General features: G+C 36.4%; 1 protein-coding gene across 4 annotated transcripts in view; it reads left to right on the top strand.

Annotated features, from left to right (window-relative positions):
* LOC131257839 (disease resistance protein RPM1-like) overlaps positions 1 to 25,943 on the top strand; it is a 31,403-nt gene that overhangs the window by 3,323 nt on the left and 2,137 nt on the right. The window contains exons 2-3 of one of the 4 annotated variants that reach the window (XR_009177666.1): positions 995 to 1,071; positions 1,110 to 1,498. The exons of 2 other annotated variants lie outside the window; for them this stretch is intronic. The gene's annotated coding sequence lies outside the window, so the exon portion shown is untranslated. Of the gene's footprint in view, positions 1 to 994; positions 1,499 to 25,943 lie in introns of those variants that run through there. One more of the 4 variants, XM_058258751.1, reaches the window with a different exon arrangement.

Here is a 25,943-nt window from a genome sequence, read left to right as displayed (position 1 = left end):
TATGGTATGTGGCACACCACGCAATCCACTTGCCTCCCTCGCTAGTACTTGTAAGTGCGGCCTACAGTTCAATAACCAGAACATTCATCCGCTGGAAGGGAATTCTGCGGTGACCCCACCAACACCTGCTGTGGTGACCACTGTGATGTGTGTGTTTTATTTTCATGCTGTCCATCCATTTTTTCGGCTTATTTTAGCAGAAAAGCCCAAAATTGAAGTAAATTGGCAGGGATCCCTGCTCTTGCTTGGGTGGTAGACTCCCAGGAGTTTCAACACCCGGTCGAGGGTACGAGTATCCATAAGTGGCGAAATTCCACGAGCGTGAGTGTGTAAAAAAAAAAGTAGAATGGGAGCTCAAGTGGACCACACTACAGGAATCAGTGGGGATAATGACAGCCATGATTGAAACCACCGGAGGCCGTACTGTAACATAAATTTGACATCTGACCTCTTGATAAGATCACACATACCCAAATGAAGGGGAAAACACAAATATCAGCTTCATCCAAACGTTTAGTTTAGTAGCTTTTGATTCACTTCGTTTTAGGGCTTATAATCTAAAATGAACTGAAAAAAAAAAAAAAAGGATGGATGGCCAGGATATAGAACGCATAAATCAGGGTGGCACCATAGCACTCAACACCACCTAGCTGGGCAGTGTTCGGGTCACCCCAAACCAGTTCCTCCTCTGATGGGCACCAATGGTGACGGGGATCCTTTGAAAATCCCACTAAAAGGTCACATCTCTCTACCTTTTGGTTTCTTGTTCAGTTGAATGTGGACCACTGCCATATTTCCTTTTGATGGCCTAGTTCTAGCATACACATAGAAGGATTGGGATTATTTAATCTAGGAGATTGCTGAGAATCCCCCATTCATGATCCGGTGCATCAGATCAATGGGCCCAACTTCCTCAGATTAAAAAGATATCTTCCATTCCTCTCTTTTCTTTTCTTCTATTTTCATTTTCTATTTATTATTTTTCATGTATAAGGAGGTGGATGATTTCACTGGGCTTTTGGAGCGGCTTCGTGGCTAATCGTCCTCGGCAAAGTGAAGAAAGGAAAAGTCGGTTGCTATTACAGCCATCATCAGAACGCAATCGAGTCATACTGCTTTGGTGTGCATTATGGTTCTCCTCATACCATAATGGCTTTTACTTGGCAAGTGGGTAGGAGCAGGTGCTCATAATTGATTACCTTCATTAGAGGTCAATGATTATTCCTAATATATGCTTTATATGTATGCAAGATGTAGATGATTTATCCATTTCTAGATTGCAAGATTGGTGTGTGTGAGGTTCTTTGGCCTCCTTAACATGTCACGGCTGATGTTGGGGATCGAAGGCTTGTTCCTAGCATGGAAAGATGGAGAATTAGAATGTGGAGGCTAACTTGTGAACTATATGAGAAAGTTATGTATTTTGGGATGGGCTTCTAGTTTAGAAGCTTGATGAATGTATCTGTCTTTCTTAATTCGGGCTGGTGCCAATATTGTATGTTTTTTTTTTTTTTTGGTTATTGTATTTCTTTGTGGCGTTTTTGTAATAAAAATTCATTGTCTATCAAAAGAAAATGTTCCCAAAGAAACATGAATCTTCGTGGCAGTTTTCCTGAAAAACAAAATTCATGACAACAAAACTAAGCTTGCATATGCATGAATCTCTCGAGATAATGAGGTTAAACAAAATAATCAGTATTACTTTCTATGCTCAAATGAACATTTTCCAGAACTTTTCAACATACAAGCGGGTATATTTCCAAAAGCAAATACTGTAAAAATTAAGAAGCAACCACTGCAATTAGTGGCCCTGGGAGACCTCCATGTCCTCAAACGGCCTTTTGGATGATGTGTTAAACAGGCCATTATATTAATAACTAGGTCCAGGCGGGGCATACTTGTTGGATGTTAGGTAGACACAAGCCAATGTCCACCCCAAATAATCATCGGATACAAAACTGAGATCCAACCCATGGTTGTCAAGACCCACATCGGACCTGGTCTACAGTGGGCTGGACTTGGGCTTAGCCAGCAATTGGTTGACGGTGATCCGGTGGACCAGATGTGCCTAATACCTGACGAGTTGCTGGCCGGGCAGTGAATCCAGCTCATAAGTCCATTGGGAAATAATTCCTCCATGACCCTTGAATGTAAAGCATACCGTGTGAATGATCGTCGCCATCAGCTTTTCCTGTTGATATTGACCATTAACATTTCACACAAACGATAGCCCCGTTGAAAAACCCAAACTTCAGAAATGAAGTTTGACACAACACCCTACCACACTTGCTAGTTTCCATGTCGGCATGAGATCCAAGCTGACCATTAAGTGGGTCTTAGAGGCTAGATTTTTTGGCCAAGGCCGGCCAGTTTATCATAGGGACCAATCTATAAATCGTTGTGCATCCTCCACAAGTGTGTCATGTCTGGCACATTTGGTATTGGGAATCACATATATAAAAGCAAAATTTGGAAAATAAAAAAAAGGAAAAGGGAAAGTAACCAAAGAAGAGGAAAAAGAAATTTGTTCTTTTCATGGATACATTACTATTATTTGTATTTCAATAAATCTATGCATTTTTTAAAAAGCCAATGTATTGGTTTGGTATTTTGTCCTTTTATACTTTTCTTTAGTTCTATATCACATTTTGGGAGAAGAAAATGTTTTATATATTTGATAGACATAGATTATTGTCAAACGAGTTGAATTATGCCCAAGCCTCTATGTCCTCGGGACTTATGTAGGCCCTACGGTGATGTGTGTGAAATTCACATCAAATGAACATTTGGTTTGTTTCCCAATCCAGAACTCAGGTTTCCCCTATAATTCATCGGGAACTCTGGTCATGGATGGGCTAGATTTCTTAACCACATCTCAGTGGTGGTCGACTGTTATCTGTGGTGAGGCCCACCTAAGGATTGGCCTGATTTTTAAGAAAGAATAATTCACAGCAATCCTAACAAACCAAAAAATAATAATTTTGAAGAAGCGCAAGGTTGGCAGTCCAAAGCACTGCAATTGGCATTCCAGGAAGCATGTCTGAGTTGAATCCTCAGTCATTCCTCATATTTAATGATAATGAATTTCTGATGTAGAGCGGGTCACGGACACTTTCATGTCCAAAATAGTTTTTGATTTTCCAGAGGGCAATATCCTTCCCCTGAGAGATCGGTTCTGTTTTTCCCGTAACACTACTCGTACAGGAAATTACGGAGAACAGGATTTCCCACTGTGCTCTCTGCAGTAGCCCCTGTTCAAAATTTGAAAAGAGGTAATATTGATGGTTCTTATCATCCGAACCAAGAGTTCATGGTACACCTATGTTAAAACGTTGAAAAATAACATTATCAAGAATTTCTTGCATCAGGAATTTCTATAGAAATTATAAATTTTGAGGATTTTGTTAACAACTTATTAAGAAAATCTCTCTACAAATAATAATAATAATAATATATATATATATATATATATATATATATATATATATATATATACACACCATTGTAAATTAATAAATAATTTTAAATTTAATACTAATTATTTTATTAAAAATTTAAATAATTTTTATGTTAATATCAGAATATTTTCCTAATAATTATTCAATGCTACCCGTATTTTGAGCATATCGTAATATTATTACAAAAATATCATCACACTGGTTGAGAGTCTTGAGAGACCAAGGTCTATTCAATATCCTCAGCCTAGTCAAAGCCCAACATACAAAGTAAAACAAAACAGGCCTGAGCTCAGCCATTATGATTATGTATGGCACAAGCCTGAGTGGGCTGTTTATTGAGTATGCCTCATCATCCAATACGGCAGAAATACCCTTGAATTCCTAAATGGGCTGAGGGCAGCCAGGTTGACGGGGTCTTCAAGAGAGCCCAAGTCCAACCCGTTATTAAATGTGCTTGGCTTTTAGGCCCAGGCCAGTCGTGTTAGGCCTAGTATTCCAGCCCAAGTAGGGGTGTTAATAGGCATCGAGACCAACGGGATAGCTGAATTCACCCTTTCCGATTTTAATGGGCCCAAGTGCTATATTTTGGATACGTTGATAATTCCAGTTAGGTTCAGGTGTCAGCTTTTGGACCAGTTAAAAGTCAACTTTAGTTGAGCTCAGGTCAGCTCATGTGATGGACCTAGTTAAAAGTAGGACGAGCCATGTTTAGTCGGGTACAAGTCAGGTCCGATGGTGTTCTATAGTACATTTAGATATTTATTTAATGGGTTTTGCTAACGTATGGTACACCTCCACATGGATGTTAACTTCCCAAAATCTTTTAAATGGCGCCTTGGGTGATCTATCATCAATCCAAACCGCTCATTCATTTATACAACTATGAGCAAGCCATGGTGCAAAAAGCATGCCCATTGGGTGACCTATGCTTTCAATTAATAGCATGAAAATGGATAGTCATGATTGATTAGAAAAACAAAATAGGTCCAATTATTGTCTTGAAACATATACTAGATTAATCTCACTTTGTATTTATTATGATTCTAAGGTAACACTATGATTTGATGGTAATAATCATGTTATTTATGCTCATAAATAATGGACGGTAGTAACAAATTAGTCTCATTTAAAGGGCTTGGATCGTCTTACCAATGTGATTCTTGGACACATTGACATAGGGATGAACATGATGAGGTCGATCACTGTCTTCCTCAAAGATAACTAATCTTAATCCATCGAGCTTCTCTGGATTCCTTATAGAGACTTCTCAATCCACAAGGAAAAGAAATAGAAATAATTTTAAAATATATGGAAGAAACTTCTTGAATGATTGATGGCTGAAATAAATGAGCCTACAACCCTTTAATTAGGGGTACCAAGACTTGGAATAAGTTTATAAATTAAACTATAACTAAAAGTCTCTAAATTTTGCAACTTACTATAAATGGTAAATTTACCCACCTTATTCTCCTATTTTTTCTAAACACTTTTCATGTTGTACATAACTCCTAAAGCCCAACGGATGAAAAGTTATAATCAAATTAAAACTTACTAAAAGTAGTAAAAACGAAAATAAACATGGAATTTGACCGTCATTTTGATGGAATCTCGCAAATTCGGCATGGGTAACACAACATATTAGCTCATCCTACTCCAAAATCATATATGGTACATCGAGTAACTCATTCCGGTTTGTGAGATATGCCTATTTTAAGGTTCTGACGGTCTTGATGACTTTCGTTGTCGACCGGGTCTTTTCTATCCATCTTGGCTGGGAAACTATCCGCAACCCACTCTACATTACATCCAGCATGGAAAGTGCTTAGAATAATTAAGAGAACATCCTAGTTCAGCCAAATAGGACACTTACTATTTTTGGCTGAAAACCATGTGCACTAGTAGACATCACAATTGTCTATAAATAGTAAGTTTACTATTTATAGTATGTGATTTCTGAGAGTTTTAGTTGTAGTTTGATTATGAAACTTCTCTCATACCTTAGTATCCCTATTTAAAGGGTTGTGAACTCATTTATTTCATTCATCAATCAAATTACTAATTTTATAGAATTTATTTTCTATTTTCATTGCTTTTTCCTTATTAATTCAAAAAGTCTTTGTGAGGAGTTTGGAAAAGTTTCTGGAGTTAGAGTAGAATTTATTTTCCATTTTCCTTGTTTTTTCTTAGTAGATTCATGAAGTCTCTGTAACGAGTCTAGAGAAGCTTCGTGGATTCAGAGTAGTTATCCTTGAGGAAGATGGTGATTGACCTCATCACATTCATCCTTGCGTCAAAAGCCAAATCCAAATACCTGATAGGTACCTAAACCTGATCGGCCCGAGTCTGGTTAGTCAAGAACTAGATATGGAACCAAAGGGACATGGGCTTGATAAGACCATAACCTGATTATCCCGCGCATGAGTACTATAGGACCGGATCTAAACTTGAAATGTGGATAGCATTAACCTAAGCCCAACCTGGAGAGAGCTAGGCCCAAAAGCCTGATGGGCCATCCCAGCTAACAACCCGGCGATCATGGTGTCTTGACCACTAATGCACCATCTACTGTGATCTTGATACCTCTTTGCCCTTGACTTGCTCCTAATATGCATGCAGACGTCCTTGGATGGCATCTAAAGTACCATTACAGAAGGCATGCCCCCACTTAGATAGCATTGTGATGGTGGTCCGCAGGGCTCATGTGCTCATAGTTGAAGTTGAAACTGTCCTCCCAAGGCTAAAGGCGCTGATCCACATATAATAACTGAAACATCTGAGCCTTTGGGTCGCCTCATCACTCGTACAGTCGTACTGGTAAAAAACCTATAGTGGTGGGAATTTAATGTAGCTGCAAGCTGCATGAACGTAAAGACAAGATCCTACGGATGCCATAATGCATTGAAGCATATGGGACCCAGGTAAAAGATCAGTCGGTGGCATAACATGAAAGAGATAACGAGGGTTTTCTTTCGTTCACAACCAACAGATAAGGCATAAAATGATTTGGAAAAATGGATGGACAGTGTGGATATACAACACATACATCAAGGTGGGCTCATGATCAGAGCTTTCCTAAACTCAGTGTTACCGGACCTGACTGAATCTGCTCCCCAGTGGCTTCCACTGGAAACGTAATAAGTTAAAAAAGTTAAAATAGAAAAATATAATTTTTTACCTGAAAATCCCTCACCAATGCCAGTTTTTCAAAAGATACTTTCCGCTCTCATATTTACCGAAATATAGCCCTTAAGAGGAGATTCAAACCCGAAAAGAAAACAAAGAAAGAAAGCAAGAATCCTGTTAGGCGCATATGTGTGTAAAATAAGGTCATGTGCACATCCCACGTGTTCCAACGTTGTTCATATATGTGAGATCTAATCTACCCATTATGTTAGTCTGACCTTGTAAATGTTTTCCCAGCAAGAAAATATAGTTTATTGAAAACATTTGAATGATTTGGAGAAAAATTTCATCCATGTCTTTGTACAACCGTTGAAAGCTTTTTGAGGGCTAAGATTTTTTAGATCAATCTTATATTTGTGTTTTCCCTTTATTTAGGTATGTGTGATCTGATAAATAGGTTGGATGACAAATAAAACATCATAGGTTAAGAAGTTTTCAACAATAGGAATTCTATCCCTACTGCTATATGTGATTTGGTCCACTTAGCTTTGAATTTGCATATTTTGAGCTCTTGCCATCAAATGACAAGCAAAATGGATCGCCGGCATAGATAGAAAACATACATCACATGGGACCCACAAAACTTGGGCCACGTCACACTATATGAATATACCTGTGGCAATTCGCACAGCAGGGCAAGACTCTCTTATAAAATTTAAAATAAATAAATAAATATTTATTTTTTCGCACAGCACTGCAATTAGTAGCCCTGGCTGGCATTCACGTCTTCCACCACACATGGATGGTTGGTCTAGCTGATTTAATGTTTAATACCATCTTCGAAGAGAGTATAATAGACCCCACCAAAGGCCAAGAATTACAAAGCAGCTATTGCGATTCAAACAAGAAAACGCATGATGTTACATGGAGAGAACCATTTTTTATTTTTATTTTTCCTTTTGGCCCAACAATGGTACCCGTGGTGGTGCGCATATTTCAGGAACCTAAACCATTGATCTGGTGGCCACACATGAGAAAAGTCATACCTTGATATCTCTCCTATCAAATGATCCTAGCTGTTTAATGAAAATAGGCAATGACAACCAATGGTCCACATTTAATGGCACCCAGTCTCACATTGCATGGTTAAGTTGTCAAATGGGTGAGATTCTTGGGTTAAGTGATGCACCATCCTATTATGATCCCTGACTATCCAAATGTACCCTTGACTAGCACCATCCAGTTATGATCCCTGATGATCCATATGCGCCCTTGAGTTGCACCTGATCATGTGTCCTGACCAGTAATACCATCCATGAATGTGTGTCCACTTGAACAGCTTTGCTCCGGTGGTCTACAGGACTGCCGTGCTTATATACTATCCACCAGGGCCTAAGATCGCATGCAATGTCAGAAAATTTCATGCCTTTGGATGACCTCGATAGCCGGACAGGTAATCAAGCTGCATCAAAACAAGACAATTAATTATTATAAGATGGGGACGCAAGAAAGATCAGTCACTGGCCAACGCAGTTTGGCTGGTTACCCTAGCACCAGCCAGCTAGCTTGTGTTAAGGCTGTATCAACGACACCGTGATGTATGTGTTTTATCCGCACTTTCTATTCATTTTAAGCCATAAGCCTAAAACTGAGGTAGATCCAGAGCTCGAGTAGACCACACCAAGGAAATAGCGAAGATCGAACGCTTACATGTAACTTTGATCTCCTTTGAACCGTCGTACAACTCGGAGCTTGAGGAGCGTCGGTGCTGGTCTTCGTGGAAGCGGATTGGCTGGTGTAGTTGCTGTAATGATGCCAGCAAGCTTTGCGGGTCCCATCATGAGGTATGTGTTATATCCAAACCGTCCATCCATTTTTTGAGCTCGTCTTAAGGCTTGACACAAAAAAATAAGACAGATCTAAATATGAAGTGGACTACACCGAAAAAAGCAGCGGGTACCATTGAAACACTTTTGGGGTCACAGAAGTTTTGGATAAACATCAAATTTGTTTTCCTATTTATACAGGTATTTGTAAACTTATGAACAGATTGGATGGAAAATAATCATTATAGTAAGCCTTACCGATTTTTTAACAGTGAAAATCATTATTCCCGCTGCTATTTCTGGTGTGGTCAATTATGATTAATTTTTTTTGTTAGTACTCTAAAAAGATCTCAAAAAATTAATGAACAGTGTAGGTATAATAAATACATCATTGTGGGGCTTACGCAATTTTGATCTCCTTTGAACCGTCCGTATAACCCAGACATCGAGGAGCCTCTGCGCTCATCATACGTATCTACAGCAGATATATAGCCAGTGTGTGGTACACCAGCCAATCGGCTTCCCGTCTTCGCACGACACGTATTTACACAATCTATATTGCCGGTGTGTGTTACAGCTGCCAATCCACCTCCATATATAGCTCTAGGTCAGTCAACATCGCCCAGCACACCCGTAGTGCAATTATTAAAAGACATGGGATCCACTGTAACGCTTTATCAAAGGATATAGATCCCAGGAAAAAGAACGATATGGGTCCACCGTGGTGCATTATTGAGGGCGTGAGATCCGACCGTGACTTGGCTCTAGGGTTCACACCAATATATGAATTGAATATCCATGCCGTCCATCTGTTTTTTAAGATTATTTTACAATATGACTTTAAAATGATGCAGATGTAAATTTCAGGTGGACTGACCACACGAAACAGTGGTCATTGAACACCCACCATGAAAAACTTCCTAGCGTCCAGTGTAATGTTTATTGACCATCAAACCGTTTGATAAGGTAACACAGACAAGGAGAAAACTAAAAACAAATATCAGATTGATCCAAAACTTTTATGACTCATAAAAGGTTTTTAAAATTCAATATCCATCGTTTCCTATAGTGTGGTCCGCCTGAAATTTTTATCAGCTTCATTTGTAGAAAAATGGTCTAAAATAAGCCCGAAAAATAGATAAACAGTATGGATATACAATTCATCCATCAGAGTGGGCCCTATCGTCAGGTCTCACTCACATCGCTGGTACCGGGGCATGCAGGCAAGTGGCGCTCTTGAGATCCTCCGAAGTGCCTCGTCTCAAGAGTCAAGAACATGTGATCTAACGAAAGGGGGCGCGGATCTCCTTCCTTAGCTGATATGTTGACCCAAAGTTCTACGTACCCCCTACACTATTCATCCATTTTTCGAAATCATTTTAATGCATGGCCCTAAAATATGACAGATTCAAAGCTCCAGTGGATCACATTGTAGGAAGCAAATGGGGATTGAATGATTACTAGTGAAAACGTTTTAGGGTTTACCACAAGTCTACAATCAAGCTAATATTTGTATTTTTCCTTCATCCAAACTTATGTGACCTAATCAACAAGTAGGTTGGATATGGATAATAAGCATTATAGTGGGGCCTAGGAATTTTTAAATGGTGAGACTTCAATCATTATTGTGTTCTCACTACGCCAAAATTGCCAAAAAAGGACGGTCCAAAACCGTCTCAAACGACCAAAAAGGACGGTCATGGACCGTCACAAGGGCCGTCAAATTTTGACGTGTCGTATTACTTAAAGGACGGTCGAAAACCGTCACTTTTATTGACGAAAAAAAGGACGGTCATGGACCGTCCTAAAAAAGGACGGTCTCAGACAGTCTCTTATGAGCCTTTAAAGGACAGCCATAGACTGTCCTTTTTAAGGACGGTCCATGACCGTCCTTAAAAAGGACTGTCATGGTCCGTCTCTTATGGGCCTTCAAAGGACGGCCACAGACCGTCCTTTAAAAGGACGGTCATGAACCGTCCTTAAAAAGGACTATCATGAGCCATCCCTTATAAGAGGGTCATTATACACCTGTTACATCATCATATTGTTCCTGATATACACCTGTTATATAATATATTTCATCATATTCACATTCACATCCATCTAAACCTGAACTACGTAAATCCAACATAAACTACATCCATCTAAACCCAAACTACGTAAATCCAACATAAACTACATTCATCCAAACATAAACTACATCCATCCAAACACAAGCAATCTTATCCACATTATATTCATCCACACATAAATACATATAAGTTTAACATCATAAATTAAAAAAAGAAAAAAAATCAGCAACAATTTTCTTTTTGTCTTTCACCTGAAAAAAAAAAATAAACCAACAAAACATTATAATTCAGAATCATGAAGAATTGCATAAACTTCTTCCAAAAAAGTGAGCACTGTTTAAAAATAAAACCGATCATTAAAATAGGTTTAGGTTTAGGTTTTAGGTTTTAGGTGTTAGGTTTTAGCTTTAGGTTTAGAATTAGGTTTTAGGTTATAGGTTATAAGTTTAGGTTATAGGTATAGGTCATAGGTTAAGGTTTAGGTTATAGGTTTTGGTTTTGGTTTAGGTTAAGGTTTAGGCTTAGGTTATAGGTTTAGGTTAAGGTTTAGGTTTTAGTTATAGGTTATAGCATATAGGTTATAGCTTTAGGGAATTGAGAATAGATTAAGGTTAAGGTTTAGGTTTAGGAAATCGGGTCCGAGTTCGGGATCAGGTTTAGGTTTGGGTTATCAAGTTTAGGTTAGGGAGTTGAGATTAGGATTAGGTGTAGGTTTAGGTTCAAGGATTTGAAAATACATTTCGATTTTAGGTTTAGGTTTAGGTTATAAGTGCAGGTAATAGGTTTAGGTTTATGTTAGGTTATAGGTTAACGTTTAGGTTTAGGAAATCGGGTTCGGGTTCGGGATCGGGTTTAGGTTTGCAATGGGGAGTTGAGATTAGGATTAAGTATAGGTTTAGGTTTAGGGATTTGAGAATACATTTAGGTTTAGGTTAAGGTCTAGGTTTAGGTTTAGGTTTAGGTTTAGCTTATAAGCAATAGGTTTTAGGTTTAGGTTTAAGTTATAGGTTACAGGTTTAGCTATAGCTTTAGGCTTAGGTTTAGGTTACAAGATAAAGGTTTAGGGAATTGAGAATAGGTTAAGGTTTAGGCTTAGAAAATCGGGTTCGGGTTCGAGATCGGGTTTAGGTTTGAGTTTTCAAGTTTAGGTTTAGGTTTAGGTTAGGGAGTTGAGATTAGGATTAGGTGTAGGTTTAGGTTTAGGGATTCGAGAATACATTCAGGTTTTAGGTTTAGGTTTAGGTTTAAGTTTAGGAAATTGAGAATAGGTTAAGGTTTAGGTTTAGGAAATCGGGTTCGGGTTCAGGATCGGGTTTAGGTTTTGGTTTTCAAGTTTAGGTTTAGGTTTAGGTAAGGGAGTTGAGATTAGAATTAGGAGTAGGTTTAGGTTTAGGGATTTGAGAATAGGGTAAGGTTTAGGTTTAGGAAATCGGGTTCGGGTTCGGGATCGGGATCGGGTTTAGGTTTGAGTTTTCAAGTTTAGGTTTAGGTTTAGGTTAGGGAGTTGAGATTAGGATTAGGTGTAGGTTTAGGTTTTGGGATTTAAGAATACATTTAGGTTAAAGGTTTAGGTTTAGGTTATAGGTTATAGGTTTAGGTTTAAGTTTAGGTTAAGGTATTGGTTTATGTTATAAGCAATAGGTTTAGGGAATTGAGAATTGGTTGAGGTTTAGGTTTAGGAAATCGGGTTCGGGTTCGGGTTCGGGATCGGGTTTAGGTTTTGGTTTTCAAGTTTAGGTTTAGATTTAGGTTAGCGAGTTAAGATTAGGATTAAGTGTAGGTTTAGGTTTAGGTTTAGGGAATTTGAGAATACATTTAGGTTATAGGTTTAGGTTTAGGTTTAGGTTATAGGTTATAGGTTATAGGTTTAAGTTTAAGTTAAGGTATAGGTTTAGGTTATAAGCTACAGGTTTAGGGAATTGAGAATAGGTTAAGGTTTAGGTTTAGGAAATCGGGTTCGGGATCGGGTTTAGGTTTGAGTTTTTAAGTTTAAGTTTAGATTTAGGCTAGGGAGTTGAGATTAGGATTAGGTGTAGGTTTAGGTTTAGGTTTAGGGATTTGAGAATACATTTAGGTTTTAGGTTTAGGTTAAGGTTATAGGTTATATGTTATAAGTTTAGGTTTAGGTTAAGGTATAGGTTTAGGTTTCGGTTTAGGTTATAAGCAATAAGTTTAGGGAATTGAGAATAGGTTAAGGTTAAGGTTTAGGAAATCGGGTTCGGGTTCGGGATTGGGTTTAGGTTTGAATTTTGAAGTTCAAGTTTAAGTTTAGGTTAGGGAGTTGAGATTAGGATTAGGTGTAGGTTTAGGTTTAGGGATTTGAGAATACATTAATGTTTAGGTTTAGGAAATTGGGTTTGGGTTCAGGATCGGGTTTAGGTTTGAGTTTTCAAGTTTAGGTTTAGGTTTAGGTTAGGGAGTTGAGATTAGGATTAGGTGTAGGTTTGGGTTTAAGGATTTGAGAATACATTTAGGTTATAGGTTTATGTTTAGGTTATAGGTTATAGGTTTAGGTTTAGGTATAGGTATAGGTTTAGGTTTCGGTTTAGGTTATAAGCAATAGGTTTAGGGAATTAAGAATAGGTTACGGTTTAGGTTTAGAAAATCGGGTTCGGGTTCGGGATCGGGTTTAGGTTTGGGTTATCAAGTTTAGGTTTAGGTTTAGGTTAGAAAGTTTAGATTAGGATTAGGTGTACGTTTAGGTTTAGGGATTTGAGAATACATTTAGGTTTTAGGTTTATGTTTAGGTTATAGGTTATAGGTTTAGGTTTAGGTATAGGTTTAAGGAATTGAGAATAGGTTAAGGTTTAGGTTTAGGAAAGCGGGTTCGGGTTCGGGATCGGATTTAGGTTTGGATTTTCAAGTTTAGGTTTAGGTTTAGGTTAGGGAGTTGATATTAGGATTAGGTATAGGTTTATGTTTAGGAATTTGAGAATACATATAGGTTTTAGGCTTAGGTTTAGGGTATAGGTTACATGTTTAAGTTAAGGCTATAGGTTATAGGTTTAGGTTAAGATTTAGGTTTAGGTTTAAGGATTTGAGAATACATTTAGGTTTTAGGTTTAGGTTTAGGTTTAGGTTTAGATTTAGGTTTATACTATAGGCTATAGGTTTAGGTTAAGGTTTAGGTTTAGGTTCAAGTTTAGGTTATAAGCTATAGGTTTAGGGAATTGAGAATAGGTTAAGGTTTAGGTTTAAGAAATCGGGTTCGGATTCAGGATCGTGTTTAGGTTTTGGTTTTCAAGTTTAGGTTTAGGTTTTGGTTAAGGAGTTGAGATTAGGATTAGGTGTAAGTTTAAGTTTAGGGATTTGAGAATATATTTAGGTTTTAAGTTTATATTTAAGTTATAGGTTACAGGTTTAGGTTAAGGCTATAGGTTATAGGTTTAGGTTAAGGTTTAGATTTAGGTTTAAGGATTTGAGAATATATTTAGGTTTTGGGTTTAGGTTTAGGTTATAGGTTACGGGTTTAGGTTTAGGTTTAGGTTTATGTTATAGGTTATAGGTTTAGGTTAAGGTTTAGGTTAAGGTTTAGGTTATAAGCTATAGGTTTAGGAAATTGAGAATAGGTTAAGGTTTAGGTTTAGGAAATTGGGTTCGGGTTCGGGTTTGGGTTTAGGTTTGAGTTTTCAAGTTTAGGTTTAGGTTTAGGTTAGAGAGTTGAGATTAGGATTAGGTGTAGGTTTAGGTTTCAGGATTTGAAAAAATATTTAGGTTATAGGTTTATGTTTAGGTTATAGGTTATAGGTTTAGGTTAAGGTATAGGTTTAGGTTTCGGTTTAGGTTATAAGCAATAGGTTTAGGGAATTGAGAATAGGTCAAGGTTTAGGTTGAGGAAATCGGGTTCGAGTTCGGGATCGAGTTTAGGTTTAGGTTAGGGAGTTGAGATTAGGATTAGGTGTAGGTTTAGGTTTAGGGATTTGAGAATACATTTAAGTTTTAGGTTTATGTTTAGGTTATAGGTTATAGGTTTAGGTTAGGGTATAGGTTTAGGTTATAAGCAATAGGTTTAAGGAATTGAGAATAGGTTAAGGTCTAGGTTTAGGAAATCGGGTTCGGGTTCGGGTTCAGGTTCGGGATCGGGTTTAGGTTTTGGTTTTCAAGTTTAGGTTAGGGAGTTGAGATTAGGATTAGGTGTAGGTTTAGGTTTAGGTTTAGGGATTTGAGAATACATTTAGGTTTTAGGTTATAGGTTATAGGTTTAGGTTTAGGTTAAGGTATAGGTTTAGGTTTCGGTTTAGGTTATAAGCAATAGGCTTAGGGAATTGATAATAGGTTAAGGTTTAGGTTTAGAAAATCGGGTTCGGGTTCGGGATCGGATTTAGGTTTGGGTTATCAAGTTTAGGTTTAGATTTAGGTTAGAAAGTTTAGATTAGGATTAGGTGTAGGTTTAGGTTTAGGGATTTGAGAATACATTTAGGTTTTAGGTTTATGTTTAGGTTATAGGTTATAGGTGTAGGTTTAGGTTTCGGTTTAGGTTATAAGCAATAGGTTTAGGGAATTGAGAATAGGTTAAGGTTTAGGTTTAGGAAATCGAGTTCGGGTTCGGGATCGGGTTTAGGTTTGGATTTTCAAGTTTAGGTTTAGGTTTAGGTTAGGGAGTTGATATTAGGATTAGGTATAGGTTTAGGTTTAGGGATTTAAGAATACATTTAGGTTTTAGGCTTAGGTTTAGGTTATAGGTTACATGTTTAGGTTAAGGCTATAGGTTATAGGTTTAGGTTAAGGTTTAGGTTTAGGTTTAAGGATTTGAGAATACATTTAGGTTTTAGGTTTAGGTTTAGGTTATAGGTTACAGGTTTAGATTTAAGTTTAGGTTTATGCTATAGGCTATAGGTTTAGGTTAAGGTTTAAGTTTAGGTTATAAGCTATAGGTTTAGGGAATTGAGAATAGGTTAAGGTTTAGGTTTAGAAAATCAGGTTCGGGTTCGGGATCGGGTTTAGGTTTAGGTTAGGGAGTTGAGATTAGAATTAGGTGTAGGTTTAGGTTTAGGGATTTGAGAATACATTTAGGTTATAGGTTTAGGTTAAGGTTTAGGGAAAGGTAATAGGTTTTGATTTAGGTTATAGGTTATAGGTTTAAGTTTTAGGTTTAAGTTTAGGTTTATGTTTAGTTTATAGGTTTCGGGAATTGAGAATGGGTTCGGGTTTAGGTTATAGGTTTTGGGATTTGAGAATGGGTTCGGGTTTAGGTTATAAGTTCAGGTTTTGGTTTAGGTTTAGGTTATAGGTTTTTGGATTTGAGAATGGGTTATGGTTTAGGTTTAGGAAATCGGGTTCAGGTTCGGGATTGGGTTTAAGTTTGAGTTTTCAAGTTTATATTTAGGTTTAGGTTAGGGAGTTGAGATTAGGATTAGGTGTAGGTTTAGCTTTAGGGAATTGAGTTTAGCTTATAGGTTTAGGGAAAGCTTAGGTTTAGGTTATAGGTGTTGGGATTTGGGAATAGTTTTAGGTTATAAGTATAGGTTTAGGTTAGGTTATAGGTTAAGGTTTAGGGATATGAGTTTAGGCTATAGGTATAGGTTTAGGTCTAGGTTTAGGTTTAGGGAATTGAGTTTAGGTTATAGGTTTAGGGAAAGGCTAGGTTTAGGTTATAGCTTTTGATTTAGGTTATAAGTTAACGGTTTAGGTTTTAGGTTTTTGGATTTGAGAATGGGTTCGGGTTTAGGCTATAGGTTTTGGCTTTAGTTTAGGTTATAGGTTTTGGTTTAGGTTATAGGTTATAGGTTTAGGTTTAGGTTTAAATTATGGGTTATAGGATTTGAGAATGCGTTCGGGTTTAAGATATAGGTTTTGGTTTTAATTATATGTTTTGATTTAGGTTTAGGTTATAGGTTTAGGTTTTAGGTTAAGGTTATAGGTTTAGGTTAAGGTTTAGGTTTAGGTTTAGGTTAAGCTTATAGGTATAGGTTAAGGTTTAGGTTTAGGTTTAGGTTTAGGTTATAAGATATAGGTTTAGGGAATTGAGAATAAGTTAAGGTTAAGGTTTAGGTTCGGGTTCGGGATTGGGTTTATGTTTGGGTTTTCAAGTTTAGGTATAGGTTTAGGTTAGGGAATTAAGATTAGGATTAAGTGTAGGTTTAGGTTTAAGGATTTGAGAATACATTTAGGTTTTAGGTTTAGGTTTAGGTTTTAAGTTTTAGGTTTAGGTTTAGGTTAAGGTTGAGGTTTAGGTTATAGGTTAAGGTTTTAGGTCATAGGTTTTGGTTTAGGTTAAGGGTATGGTCCCTGCAAATACAAATATAAACACGGCCATCCGGGCCCTTCCAATGCTGTCCATAAAAAATGGACAGCTTCATCATGGTCATAATAGCGGTTCCCTCTTTCCAGGGAACCCCGCTCTTCCGAATAGCTCCGACGCACATCCGGGTCTGCTCCATTAATTTCGATCAAATACATAAACACGGCATGTATTTGATCGAAAAGCCCCTCCAATGCTGTCCATAGGAAATGGAAAGCTTCATCATGGTCATAACAGCGGTTCCCACCTTCCAGGGACCCCCGCTCAACATCCGGATAGCTCCGACGCACATCCGGGTCATGATTGAATGGAATTAGTAAAGAAACTGAAAATATAAAATAAATTACACCATTTATCTTCATTAGCCATAAAAGCAAGCGTCTAGCCATACCATAGCTTTTGTCAATTCGAGCACATTCTTTTCAGCTTCTTGGAGCACATCAGTCCATACACTTGGCTCCTTGAGAAGATATTGCAGGTTCGAATAAAATAAGTCAGCTACTTGGCTAGAAAAACTTTACACAAATCTTTCAGTCTATACTACAAAAAATAAGATGAAGATGTAATGTGATGCACTTGTTTATGATACAAAATGTATAACTGGTAACTTTGATGAGTAATGACAAGTCATAAAGTACTGACTTATTTCTATTTGAAATGTCGAGTTCTACAATGTGAGCTATTGCAATGGTAGTAAAATGCTCAAATATGCATGGTTAGAAGCATTCATCTGATGTCCAATCGGGTGCAATGGAAGAAGAAATTAACAATGTCTATAACAAGCTGAGTACTAAAATGATATAAAAAATATAAAGAGGATGCCAACATACATAGGTGTTCCACGGTGTTTGCTAAAAGCGATTTGGTTATGGTGGACTTGCGTGAAAAATGATTTTCAACCGGCACTTGTAATAAGTTGAACCCAAAGAAAGTTGGCCTTTGTTGGGTGTTGAAAAAAGTCGATGATAATGTGTATCGTATTGAGTTATAGAAAGGCTTTGATATCTCACATACTTTTAGGGTTCAAGAGAAACTGATCAGCCATCCAACAGCTGATATGGGATGGTAAAGATTATCCAATTAAGAAATAGAAAAAACAGTTCAAGAGAAACTAATCAACCATCCAAAATGGCGGAATTTGGAAATCATACCCAAATTGCGGAATTTGGAAAACAGCAAAGGAGATGATGATTAAAGCTTAAAAGAACCCTCACCTTTGCCAGCTTTTTCTGTGTCTCGACCGACTCGAATGGAAGCACCACGGTTAGCAACTCTCTACACAAATCACAATAAGCAAAATGAAAAATGAATATGCGTTTTCCAGACATTGGTATTTAGAACATGTCTTGAATTGAATGAAGTGGAAGGAATACCCATAAGAAAGTATTGTAATCAAAATACAAAGAGAACCACAAGATGTTGTAAAACAATGAAAAAAAAAAAAGGAAGAAGATAGGTGGCATCCAAAAATAAATTTACCTGGATAGGCTTCGGGTCAAATGAAAGAATAATGCCAACAATCTCTATAATCCTCTGTTTACATAGCAAAGAGAACGATCTTACGACTAGTTTTACGAAATGTAGAATCATACATATAATTAGATTCTTTTAAAATAAGCAAGACATTCCATGTAATTCCCCTTTATATATATATATATATATATATATATATATATATATATATATATATCAAAATTAAGGTCTCCACAACAGCCATGGACTGTAATTCTCTGTTTACATTAGCAAAGAGAACATATGAATCATACATATACTATGATTCTTTTAAAAATTTCACACAAGCAACATTCCATCTTATAGGAATCATACATACAATAGGAATCCCATAACAGGTTGTAGGAATCATGTCTGGTACGATTCCTTTTGAGACTAATTTTAGAAAATGGAGACAGGAAACATACATATAGTAGGAATGCCTGTCTGTTTTTTTAGAATGACACCATATCTACATTCAAATGAATAATAAAGACAAGCAAACCAGAGGGTCACACCATGATCGTTAAAAAGAAAAGCTTAAGACAGTAGATCTGCTTATTTCAACTTAATGGAACGTCTGCAGCCAAGAGAATCCTTAGAAATAAATTCAAGTTACGTAACTCGAATCCTTTTAATGAATGCAAATCTGTCAAGATCAAGCTCAAGGGACAAGAACATTTTCAGCCATCCATCAACAAAGGCTGTCACCAGGTACCATTTGTCAAGAACTTCAAACACAAACGATCAATTTATATCTACATAAATGATCATATATCTAGACAAATGATTATCATGAAAACGACAGAATCAGACAATAAAAGGAACCATTTTCAACTCTATCAATAACAAGCACAATTATAAAAACACTCCACCAACAAGATGTCCTACTATAGAATCAAAGATTATTAAGTTATAGATATTAGAAATATGACAAAAGACAACAACAACCAAAACAGCAAGAATTCTTCAGGATAAGGATGCTTCCATCCTTTATACATGTGAACTGGAGAGCAACACCAGAAACAGAACGTCCTCCCAAATTGGAGGAGATGAGTTAAAATGTTGAGAAAGAAACCTACTCCAGAAACAGAACTTTTTCAAGACTGCAAATAAAACAATTTCAAAGTCAATGGTCAACACCTAAGACCATAACTACAATCATGCACATGAATTTGAACCTAAGGGGAAGTTGGTCAAATATAAAGCATAAGATACATCTCTACTGATTTTGAAATCATCAGCAATCAAGCTGCATAGCATTGACAACTAGACAAAAAAAAAAGAAAAGGACATGTAAATCATCGTCTTAGCTCAATAATAAAGATAGCAGGAGTTGCAATATCTATATTAATAATAAATGACAATAATAGTATTGTCAATTTGTTGTCCATAATAACCAGTAATGGTAACAAAATGAGTTTGGTAGACAATCATGTCAATAGTATGTGCTGGAAAAAAAGAAGTAAACAAACCGAATCTTTAACTCATTACCTCATACAAGAGCTCTAAAGCACTCAAAGTCATAAGCATATCATTGTGTCGTTAAATTCTGCTTCCAACAACCCAAGGAGATTAGAGTGATAAATTGCTGATGCCACAGAGCTAGAAATTGAGAAGAGCTTTGCAATAAGGGCCAAAACCCGAATCCGTGCCTAGAATATCCATATGCAGTAAGCAAAAGACTGAAGCATGGCATCGAGTAGGTAACAGATAATTTATAGTTTGAATGATGCTTGGTAAAGCCAACCAAAATAGCTTCTTTTTTTTTCCTTTTTTTTACACATGCACACACCCCACACACACCCACGTGCTTACACCACAGTGGGATTTCACCACAGTGGGTACTCGAACCCACGACCTCATGTTGAGACTCTTGTGAGTCTACCACTGAGGCATGAGTAAGGACCCAGCCAACCAACATAGCTGAAAGCATAATTTGGTACAAGAAAGTTCATTTGCATTTATAGAAAAAAAAAATCAGATGTTTTGATCTATTGAGAACTTGTTGTGAACTTGGAATCTTGTGCTTTTCAAGGAAGACATCTTCAAGCAGAGTAATGTGGTGGAGAAGGGATTTGGAAAATCTTGAGAAAATAGTAACGTGATATATAGATCATGGTTAAAATATAAAGTATATAACATGGCATGCAAAAACAAGGCAATAGCCTAACTTTACAAGAGCCTGGGAAAGGGAAAATTGAACAATTAATCAAACATAACTGCTTCCTCTCTCCATGTTATGCACTGATCAAATATTCCAGCAAAGCAAAATCAAATATATGCCTGTAAAGGTGCGTTTAGGCAAGGAATCTCTGTGTATGCTACTTTGGAGATGTTGGCAAGACTAATTGATAATTGTCAAAAGAGCATTAATCACACCTTTTCAGCTCACCTAAAGATTGGACCATCTTGATTTTCAGGCCATGAAACACGATCGGAGGGGATATCCCCACAAATGGTCAAGATCTTGCACACGTGTACTAAACTGGACCTCAACATGAATGAGCAGCACAATGCAAACATAAAACCAATCTGACACATGGCAAGTTTGGTCAAGTCACACCTTATCCCAAGAGAAATACAATTTTCTTAGTTTTTTGGGTTGTTGAGTTGGGCCCTTGGTTCAATGATACAAACGACAACACTATATGGATGGTGGCCCATGAACCAAAAATCCTCCACATAAGGATAACTTGAGCCTTCAACTGGTGGCCAGCAGATAGATGATTGAGGATGAGAATACAGCTATCAGCAAGATAAGAGGCAAATACCCGCATACATATACCTGCATACATCTAACCTTGGTGGCTTGCATTACCCATTTCCATTAAAAACAACAAATTAACACAACTTCGCTCTAAACGAAGATGGAAGCTCAGACAGTAGTTCTAAATCATCAATGTTCAAACAGTAGTTCTAAATCATCATCAGAAAATTAAAAAATAAAAAGAAATTAACGAATAACAGGAAAAATGGAAAAATTAATAAAGATAATTAGAGTAAAGCCAGACCATTCATCAGGTGCGCCCGACCATTCGTGTGCTAGAGCCCGAAGATCAGGCCCTCCTTCACGTTGCTCTGATTGGTGGAAGGATTGGAAGGACTGAGGGCAGCCAGGGATGAGAGAGAGAGAGAGAGAGAGAGAGAGAGAGAGAGAGAGAGAGAGAGAGAGAGGAAATCTAAGCGGCCATTTGAATGACGCTCAATAGAGGATTTGTTGATGGAAGATGAAGTAGGGAAAAGAGAAATAAAGGGAAAAGAGGCGCCCGATTGATTTCGAGAGAGGAAATCTAAGGGGCCGTTTGAATGACGCTCAATGGAGGATTTGCCGATGGAAGATGAACCAGGGAAAAGAGGAATAGAGGGAAAAGAGGCGCCCGATGGATTTGGGAATCCTCTTTCAAATAAGATAATATTTTCAAATCCGTATGGTGTGAGTTTTACACTAAATAATATCACAAAATCTATTAACGGTCATACATGCATGGGACCGGTTTCTAGATGGTTAAATTGTATTATATAATAAAATGTATAAATATTTACCATTTACAACTAGACTAATTATTTAGATGGTCTGGATAACTCTATATCTTAGCCAATATTATTTTAAACAAGTCACCACTATTATACATTAAATACAGAACTCATAGTGAAAACAGACACCAAAAACGTTAAATACAGCTTTGGACTTTGTATAACTCTATGGGCCCCACCATGATCGATTTGATACATCCACACCGTCCATCCATTTCTATACATCATTTTGTCATCAATCCCAAAAAACAATCCTGAAATAAATCTTGGATGGATCACATGATGAGAAAACACTAGTGCTTGGAGCATTTCAAAAATTAAAGGGATATAAATGTCAGGTGGTCCACACTGCATGAGAACAATAGTGATTCAATATCCAACATTAAAAACTTCTTGTGATTGAGCCAAAGTATAAGGTAGATTCAAAGTTCGAGTGGACCCCATCATCCGTAAACGAAAATCATGTGGGCCATACCATCTAAAACTATGTGAAGATATTCTAAAAAATATAAAAACACTTGGTGGGGCCCAGATGAGTTTTGGATGCGGCTGAAACTTAGTCTAACCCCTCATACAAGTGGGACACACATAATGAATGGATTGGATCTAAAATTATTTGCTCTTCAATCTGAACTAATTAAATTGTCCAAAAAGAGTTGATTAAAAGTTCAATTAGTAGATGTCCCTAATAATTTAGTAATTTTATTTTTCACGGATAAATTTTAATTTCCATTTAAAAATAAAAAAAAGTTCAAAATGTATATTTTTTTACTCTTTTAACAAAATATCATTTTTATTATAAAATATTTCAAAAAAAAATTAAAATACAAATTTTGAATTTTTATTTTCAAAATCTCAAAAAAATTCTCATATTTTAATTTTTTCTCAAAATTTTCAAAATTTCGATTTTTTTCTTCGAAAGCATCATTTTGTTCTAAAAATTTTTCTCAAACAAAAATTTCTAAATTTTTCAATATTCTTTTTCATATAATATTTTAAATCATTTAAATATTACCTTTTAATTATATATAAAATATTACCTTTTTAATGCTTATTTTAGGGTTGATCCCAAAATTGAAGTAGATCCAAAGCTCAATTGGACCATTACATAGGAAAGAATAGTGATTTCCACTGTTGAAACCTTCCTAGGGTCTAAAGTAATTTTTATTTGTCATCCAACCAGTTAATATGATCACAAAGACATGGATGAAGAGAAAGCACAAACATCAGCTTGATCCAAAACTTCTTTGGCCTCCAAAAAATTTTCAATGGTAGATGTTCAATCAAACTGTTTCCTGTGTTGTGGTCCACTTGAGATTTTAATTTTCTTCATTTTTCGGATCACGCCCTAAAATTATCCGTTAACATAGATTAACAGAGTGGATAAAATAAATAAATAACAGGTTCTCACGAGGTCAATAAGTTGGGTCACAATTTTGACCAGAATATTTGACCCATTTTACATGTCTGGTCCATTCACTCTATTTTACTGATAACCATCAAATTGAATAGTTACTTGCCCCGATCATGCTACATATGAGAGAGATATTGGGCAAACAAGATTGATCAACAATTGGAGTGAATTTTGATTTAAACATCTGAAGTTATTTACTTTTCAATCTGGACTGATCAGATTGTCCAAAAATGGTTAAAGGTTGTTCATAATATCATAAATATATGAATGAATAGAAAACACAAACATCAGCTTGATCCAAAACTTCTATGGCCTCCAAGAAATTTTAAATGGTAGAGGTTCAATCACACTAGCTATTTCCTGTGGTGTGGTCCACTTGAGCTTTGGATATGCTTCCTTTTTGTTCTTTAGACCTCAAATTATCTGTTAACATGGATGAATGGAGTGGATAAAATAAATAAATAACAGTGGACCCCACAAAGTTTACTCTAGTAAAAGTAATAAGTAACTCACCTAAATGTAGTAGAGAAGGGTTTCCTTAAAACATTTATAATCATATATTGGGCCTGCCTGAATGTGATTCACATATCCAACCCACTCATTATGTGTGTCCCACTTGGATGAGGGATATCAGACCAAGTTTCAACCGCATCTATGTCTGTATTAACTTATAAATAGATTGGATCTTAAATAAACATTGCGGCGGGCCCTAAGAAGGTTTCAATAGTGGGTGTCACTATCCCACTCTTTTCTATGGTGAGTCCACTTGAACTTTGGATCTACCCCGTCAATCAGATGCACCATTCCATGGTAGGCCACGAGCTTAAAAATAAAGTCAATCCATGACTTGGGTGGGCCACACCACATACTATAGTTGAGAGGGTTACCCTCCCTTTAAAACATTCATAATCATTTATTGGGCCCACCTAGATGTGGTTCACAGATCCAACCCATTCATTATGTGTGTCCCACTTGATGAGGAGTCAGACTAAGTTTCATACACGTCCAAAACTCATGTGGGCCCCACCAAATGCTTTATATATATTTTAGGGATGTCTTCACATAGTTTTAGATGCTATGGCCCACCTGAGTTTCGTATATGACTGATTTTTGGACTTAAAGGGGACATATCAAATGCATGGTGTTGATGTTCTACACACATCATGGTGGGGCGCACACAGATTAACCTCATGGGAAGTCCCCATGAGGCGACCTTATAGTACCAATTCACTATTTTAGGTAACCCCTTCATGGGTGTTACTCTAACTGTGTAGGGCCCACCTTGATATATTTTCTGTATATTGTCCATATATTTTTCCATCATATTTTAGGATGTGAGTTTAAATCATAAGAACTAAATAATCTTACGTGGACCATACTACTCAAAATAATATGATGAATAACCATTAAAAACCTTTTAAAGGCCACAAAAATTTTGGATCAATTTAATCTTTGTAGTTTACCTTCATTTAGATCTTCTTTACATTATCAATAAGTTGGATTGCAAATAAACATTACTAAAACCTTACAATGGGCTCTTTATAATTTTTAATGGCGAGGTATTATATTATCATTCTTTCCAGTGGTGTGGTCCACTTAAGATTTAAATCTACACAATTTTTTATACCCGGCCAAAAAATGGGTTGGAGAAACGTATGGGCGGCAAGGATATACAACACATCATCAAAATCTCACTTTTGTTTTATAACTTTTCAATTTTTCTTGTCAAAATACAAAATCTAGTTTTCTTTTTTTAAAAATATATTTTTTTACAATTTGACAATTTTTTCACAATTTTGTTTATTTTTTTAAATTTTCTTTTTCAAAATATCATTTTTTTATCGAAATCTCACTTTTGTTATCTAACTTTTCAATTTTTCTTGTCAAAATACAAAATCTAGTTTTCTTTTTTAAAAAATATATATATTTTTTTACAAATTGTCAATTTTTTCACAATTTTGTTTAATTTCTTAAATTTTCTTTTTTTTAATCTCACTTTTATTATATATAACTTTTCAATTTTTCTTGTCAAAATACAAAATTTATTTTTCTTTTTTAAAATTTTTTTTTTTTTTTTATCAATTTGTTAAAATTTTCACAATTTTGTTTAATTTTTTTAATTTTCTTTTTTTAAAATATCATTTTTTTATCGAAATCTTTTTTTTTTCAAAATTATCAACAGGTTTTTTTTTTTTTTTTTCAAAATTTAAAATTTTCTTAAACATTGTTAATTATTTTTCTAAGCTTCTTAACTACTTTTTTTTTTCGAAATTCATGGTTATATCGAGTAGCATAATTGAGTATTAGAGACGGTCCTTGACAGTCTCTAATAGAGATGGTCTATGGCCGTCTCTAATAGAGACGGTCCTTGACCGTCTCTAATAGAGATGGCCTTTGCCAGGGCTATAAGACGGCTAAGGACCGTCTCTAATAGAGACGGTCTTTGACAGTCCTAGATTGGAAGTAAAAGACGGCTAATGACCGTCTCGTATGACTGCATATAAGACGGTCAAGGACCGTCTCTAATGCGGACGGCCAATGACCGTCTCAGATGACCCATATAAGATGGTCAACGACCGTCTTAAATGATTTGTGGACGTTCAAATTTTTAGGACAAAATTAAGGACGGTCGGGGGTCATCTAAAATTTTAGAGACGGTTTACAGCCGTCTCTAAAGCGTCTTTAAACCAAGCAATTTTAGAGACGGTCCAGAACCGTCTCTAAATCCGTCCTTTTTTTTCATTTTTCACGTAGTGTCTATGGCCTTGTCCGTGATGAGAT

The sequence above is a fragment of the Magnolia sinica genome, chromosome 10 (assembly GCF_029962835.1).
Source record: "Magnolia sinica isolate HGM2019 chromosome 10, MsV1, whole genome shotgun sequence".
Taxonomy (NCBI): Eukaryota; Viridiplantae; Streptophyta; class Magnoliopsida; order Magnoliales; family Magnoliaceae; genus Magnolia; species Magnolia sinica.
This window is presented reverse-complemented; position numbering and strand designations above follow the sequence as displayed.